The sequence below is a fragment of the Lactuca sativa genome, chromosome 6 (assembly GCF_002870075.4).
Source record: "Lactuca sativa cultivar Salinas chromosome 6, Lsat_Salinas_v11, whole genome shotgun sequence".
NCBI lineage: Eukaryota > Viridiplantae > Streptophyta > Magnoliopsida > Asterales > Asteraceae > Lactuca > Lactuca sativa.
Genome location: NC_056628.2, coordinates 41083555 through 41090335, shown reverse-complemented (window position 1 = coordinate 41090335; position 6781 = coordinate 41083555). Strand labels below are relative to the sequence as shown.

At 37.2% G+C, this 6781-nt stretch overlaps 1 long non-coding RNA gene across 1 annotated transcript; it reads left to right on the top strand.

The window, feature by feature from the left end:
• Positions 1–560: 560 nt before the first annotated feature.
• On the top strand, positions 561–3236 carry LOC128126695 (uncharacterized). The gene is made up of 2 exons (XR_008224730.1): positions 561–1446; positions 3076–3236. It is a non-coding gene; the product is annotated as an uncharacterized LOC128126695 (long non-coding RNA).
• The last annotated feature ends 3545 nt before the right edge of the window (positions 3237–6781 follow it).

The following is a 6781-nucleotide window of genomic DNA, read 5'->3' as shown; positions in this document are numbered from 1 at the left end:
TTTTGGAAAAATGATAAGAACGGATTGTACAACATGCATTGTGGGTGGTACAATGTGAAATTTGGTGATTTTCTTATTCCAACCAAAGAACCGAGATCTTCAATGATTGTTACATGTGTTGCAAATGGAAAAAGAATCATCAAGAAGGTTTCTCAAATTCTGAAATTGATTCCGAAAAATTCATGTTAAGATCGAAGATGAACCATCAAGATTTTTCTCGAAATTCGAATTAAATCATTTTTTTTAAAATTTGTGCTTTTCATTCTTCATGATTTTATCATTTTGAATCATTGGATGAAAAAATTGTTTCAACCCCATTAATGATCCAATATTCTTTTAGATCAAGCACCAAAATCAAAATTAAATTCTCAATTTTTTACTATTGATCAATCCATACATTTTTTAGCCAAATATCGATTTCTTACTATTCATTCGATCCACATATATTCAAGCCCAATCTAAAAGTTTTAGACTAGTTACTGTTCATCAGATTGAGCCCAAATTAAAATAAAATCCGTTTGTATGCTACTGTTCATCATAAGCACAAAGGTCGAAAGTATTTGACTTTGGGATTGGGGGCTGTAATCGAATTTGACTGGATTTCATTTTTTAGTCTATTCAAGAGAATTCGTTTTTGGATTGTTACTCGTTCCATTGATTACAGAAAGAGATTTTGATTGTTATAGAAGGTTTGACTGAGGATGATTGAAACTCGTTTCGATTTAGACTTACTTTGAATCGAACGGAATATATCTTGGGATCGAATGTTTTGGAAGTTAAGTCGACATTGTAAGCATTTGGTGTCGATTTCAATCTCGATTGATGTTGATATACCTCTTCAATTTCAAATTTTTATGTTGATTTCAACTAATTTCAATTTTGATCGAATGTTCTTGGAGTCAAAGTCAAATCTGTTTGTATGGAGAAGTCAATCGATGGTGATGTTAGTTTGATTTTGACTGGTGATTATTCATTTCATTTCCAGAAAAGAATTAGAGTTTTGAGGAATGGATTTCGATTTGTATATTTGTAAGTCGAACAAAGAAAATCTTGGGGTTGAATGTGTTTTTAGATTTAACAAGTCGAACAAGCATGGCTTTGGATCGAAATCAAATTTAACTATATGTTCTGTTTGCGTCCTGGTACTCAGTTGATTGGAGTTTGAGTCGATGAAGGATCGAATAGTCTTGGAGTGAAAGTCGATTTCCATTGGGAATTGAGCCGTTCGAGTAGAGATGAGTCGATTTCGATGTGTAAATTGTTGGTCGAATTTGACTGTTGCTACTACTCATTCGCATCTACAAATTGATTTGGAGTCGATTGTCTTGAGGTTAGAATCAATTTCACATCTGGGAATAGTTAACTTCGAAAGCATGTTTGATTGTTGTTTCTTGGAGTCGAAATTGCATTTGACTGTATCAACTGGTGTAACATCATGATGTCAAGGTATTTCTAATTTCAGTCTTTTAATTTATTTATGTTGCATTTTGGTCCCTTAGTTCAAGAATGTATGCAATGGAACCCTAATGGCAATATTGTAATTTTGGGGACTTCGGAGTACGCCATGCGTACATGGTGTACGTTGAGCGTATTAGGGCACACCCTAGTATGCTGGGCGTACATCAGTGTATGCTAGGCGTACTTGCCAGAGTGGGAAACCCTAGTTTTTAGGGTTTGGCTAGAATTTAAACATCCTTAAGTCTCATTCCTTCCCTATTTTTTAGCCTCCATTAGCAGAAAACGTGTTCCTTTGTAATCCTAGCCTTTACTTGTGTCCTTTAGAAGGTTGAGTGTGAGTTTTTGTGTGCTCCAAAGGAAGAAGAAGGTGGTTGTAAAGTTTAGAAGCTTGAAGCAAGGCTTGGATCAGGATGTTTTACACCTTTATCCATCATTTCAAGGTATAAAGTTCATACATTGGTGGCTAGTTTACCAAATCTTGCTTATGTGTTGATTTCATGTGTTTTTGGGTCCCAATTGTCTCATCTTGAACATGGCATGTTCTTGACGATTTGAGTTGTCCTTTCAGACCCTAGGAGGGGTCCTAAATCATAAAAATGAAGTCCCATTGGTTAGTTTTGTTCTATTCATCATGCAGAAGGTCTTAACCGATCAAGACCTTGATTTAAGCTCTTAATAGGTGTGTAAAGTCATAAAGTTGGAAACTTTATGACCATAGAGTGCATTTTAGCCATGGATCTGAAGTTGGGACGTAAGAGCTTAAGCCATTAAACTCTTAATGAGGTTTTTGGACTTACGAGGGTATGCCCCACGTACTCAGAGTACACCCCCGTACTCGGTCAACCACCCTGATGCTGGTCAAGCTATGTGGCCTCGTGTATGACCTGCGTACCTCAGGAGTACGCCCCGAGTACGCACCTTGAGTTGACTCGGTCGAGTTGACTTGGTGGGTTTGACCAGCTAACCATTGAGGGTATTTTGGAATTTTGATGGAATTGGTCAATTTGTGGGAATAGGTGTCGGTTAGAGAGCTTAGATTTGGAGTCGAGACCTCATCATCTTCCGGTCAGTTTGTGAGGTGAGTTTTCCTCATCTTACACAATGATATGCTGAGTATGGGATAGATATGCATGTTTATGCTAGCTAATGATATGCTAGACTGGTAGATCTGTAGGACTACTTGTGACTCTGTTGCATGATTATTTGTTTATGTCAACATATTTTGTTGGGTCTGGTTGAGGCTGTACAACTTGGTGTGGTAGCCAACAAACCCTGGAGCATTCTAGATATGAGTTGAGGGCCAGGTAGGGCATGGAAAACTCATACTGAAGGATCATGAGCATTCCATATACGAGTTGAGGGCCGGGTAGGGCATGCCAGACTCGTACTGAGGCTTGATGGTATTCAGTCCAAGGAATGATCTGGTCGGGGAGCAAGCCAAACATAAGTTGTGGGCCCCGAGGGCAAGCCAAACTTATATTGTGGGCTCAGGGGTAACCCAAACTTTTAGATGTGAACCCATTGCATGATGTTATTGTATATATGTTATTTGGTTATGTATAGGTATTTTGGGAGAACTCACTAAGCGTTGACTTACAGTTTTTGGTTATGTTTCAGGTACTTCGGATGACCGCGGGAAGGCGAAGGCGTAACTGTACACATCCTCTTGTTATGATCTATGATTTTGGGAAAACTCTGATGTTGGAAATGTTTTGAAAATTGTTTTGTAAACACTTTATGGTTTTGGTTTATATTTAAAAAGTTTAAATTTATCATGATTTTTATGAGTGTTACAAATCGACTGATGATGGTTGTTCGAATTATTTAAATTGTGAATCAAATAATTGAAATCATAATGTGTTTGTGTTGGAGTCGAGATCGAATTTGAATTGTGACTGTCTTTGGTCGCGTATGGAATCGAACTGAATGAGGATTGGATTAATAGTCGAACAAATTTGGTTTGGAGTAGTTCAAATCGCATATTAGGGTGTTGTTTGGAGTAGATGTGGAATTCGACTCATGATGTAGTTCTACGTTCGCATCTAAAAAGTGAATCGGGGAAGAACAAGTACTTCGATTTTAGTCCTCACACTTTCAACAAATTGGCAAATTCTACGCACTTTCGATATAGATATAGGGATACTTTGTTGAGAAGAATGAAGAGTTTAATTTCAAATCCCTGAAGTTTCAGAAATTTGACAGATTTTACCCAGTTTAGAATTTGGGTTATAAATATGACAAATGAGAAAATGTTTCGAATCTGGTCCCTGTAGTTAATGTGAATTGTCACTTTATGCCCAGTTTCACATTTAGGTAAAGTTTCGCATTTAAAGTTAATTTAGCGCAACGGGCCCCTACAAAATTTGTGAAATTGATAGCTTATACCAGTTTTCGAATTTCTTGCTACTCTCACCCAAAAGTCGAAAATTTTCACAAAATTTGGAAATTTTTCTCGGCTTATCGTGATTGTTTTTCGTGCAAGATTTCCATGGTTGAATTTTTGTCACACATTTGGGGGGGGGGGGGGGTAGTTTCGTCAAGTTTATTGCTCGAGCGCTTCTCATCCTTTGTGGATTTTATAATAAGTTGTTGATTATAAAAAGGGGGAGAATGTAGAAATGAGTATTCGAAGCTTCTCGGGTATTCATTTTGCGAATTTTTAGACCAGTGTTACTTCGAGGGGGAGTTTGTCTTGATCGTGCGAGCTCGTTTGGAAATTGAAGCTGGGACATCCAATCATTACTTTGAGGGGGAGAATATTAGGGTGCAAAGTTCTCCTTGGATGTGGCTTACCTCTTATGATGTGTTTAGCCTTTCCTATAAATAGGAAGCGAGTGACTCCCATTTATTGTAAGATCTGTTTGAAGAGTTTAGTTAATGAGAGAAATGAAACCCTCCACTTTTTGAACCCTTTCCAATAATCAACCTCACGAGTAATCAGTTGAACTCATTGCCAAAGTCCCATTTTCAAGGTTCACTAACATAGTTAGCACGGTCGGTAACACTTAATGGACCAACCCATACACTCCCGCTATCAAGGTGTCACACATTGTTTCACACAATGTCTTCAACTTGAACTTTTCTTCATATTTATCTTGATTTTGCATTCTTCAAGTTCTTTGATGGCTTCATCAGATTTGATCATTTTTGTATTTGACTTGAGCTTGAATATATATACTTGGAAGTTCTTCAATGTCTTATGATGCTTTTTGGTTGTGTGAAAACAATAATAGTCCCCTCCCAACCCCAAAGGCGCAGGAGTAAGTAAGACCAAGTACTCAAAGCGTGATGACACATATTGTTCGGATGGGTCCTCAATTGAAAGATCGTAGGCTCGAGCCAAAAACCTTCATTTTTCAAACACTTGGGCATTTCACATAACAATTTTTAAATAAATATAAATATTTCTAAACCGGCTGAGCAACCCACAAAATCAATATTAATATATATTATGACTCGATGTACAAAACTCCTATCATTTTCCATCTTGATGAGTTACATTCAAGATATAAATAAGCTACTAACTCATCACAGATTTCATGGTGACCAACGCTAGGATAAGATAATTAAAACATAAAGTTTAAGATAGCAATGCATTCATCCTAAGTTGATTATCCAAACAAATTCATAAAAGTTAATGTAAAAGAAATTAAAAATATGAAGGAAGACACACCTGATGGTACTGATGGTAGAGGCGGTTTTCATTTCCAAAAAAAATTTCACTAGTTGGAGGTATTTTCATAATTCGTTATGCCCCGAATAAACATCGAATAATAATGATTTTTTTTTTAAAAAAAAAATCACTTTTTCTTCAATCCTCCATCTTTTTCTTGTCTACACCCCTCCCTAACTTTAAGTCTTGCATCGTCCTCGATGCATCAAAAGATAAAATCCTAAAATAATAAAAGAAACCAACTACAAGCACACAAATAAAATAAAATATAAAATAAACAAAACTAACTACCCCCTAAATTTCGTCGGGTCCACGATTTCACTTGGCACGTGCAACAAGCCTTTTAAATACCCCCTAGTGGACGAATGAAGTTGTAACGCCCACAGATCCGGGCTAGCCAATTTAGAGACAATAAGTGTCGAAAATGACTTTTTGACAAAATATTATTTATAATAAATAGTCTTAACCAATTTTAGAATATGTCTCAAGGTTTCCGTACATATAAAGAACGCTGAAATCCGAGTTATAACGAAGAAGTTATGGCCCGCCGAAGTTTTATGGCAAAACCGGCACGACACCGGGAGACGTAAATAGTGAATTTACGATGGAGGACTTTTTAGCCTTAGTGATCTAAACAAAAGTCGTAGAATATATTAAACCGAGAAAATCCATAAAAAGAACGCCCAAATCTGACTTCGTATGAAGAAGTTATGATTTTTCTAAGATTCGACTAAGCAATGCACAGCCCAAAACTCGAATTTTAGTTCGAGCGGTTTTTGACATACGCGACCTAAATGAGAGTTGAAGATCTCATTAATAGGAACTCAACGGTAAAAAGACAGAAGAAAACAGAGTCCGTATGTAGAAGTTATGAATTTTACGCGGACGTTTAACAATATAATCTCCTTGTACTGTTAAATTTAAGATCGGTGGAGAATTAGCCGACAGAGTAAAAATGAAAGTTGTAGATATTATTTTTAACTACGCGTGGATATAAAGAACGTCAAAAACGGAGGTCGTATGTGAAAGTTACGGATTTTAGAAGTCGGAAGTGTGTTGTGCGAAAATGGGTGATGTGACACAATCTTGGCCATTGCTTTCTCCCCAAGTCTTGCCACTAGATGGTGACATGTGGCACCAAGTTCAGCCAATTTTCACCCTATAAATAGAACCTCTCCCACCCTCATTTTCGTCACACCTTTCTCATTATTTCTTCTCTTTACTCCCTCTCTAGAACCTCTCTCTTTTGCCCCGAGACCCCCCGAAAAGCCTAGGGAACCTCCCTAGCACGAGGAGGAAGCCCCGGAGTGCTCGAAGGCTCCGAGCAGAAGAGCTTTTCGGCTCGGGAACACTGCTCCAAGCAAAGCCCGGTTTTCTATAAAACCCGCTGTAAGTGAGCTACGCCTACGCTATTTTTAATATATCGTTTATTTAATTATAGTAACGTTATTAGAAACTTATAATAAGTACTTGGGCTATTATTATGGGCTATATAAGTATTGTTTGACGCTTATATAATAATAATAATAGCTAGACTATTTAATTAGTCTCGACGAATAATAGACTAAACTCTAGTGGTAATAATACTAGGTTTCGTCGAAGGAAATTATTTTTAAGAAGCGAAGCGCTGTCTGAGTTCAGATTCACCAC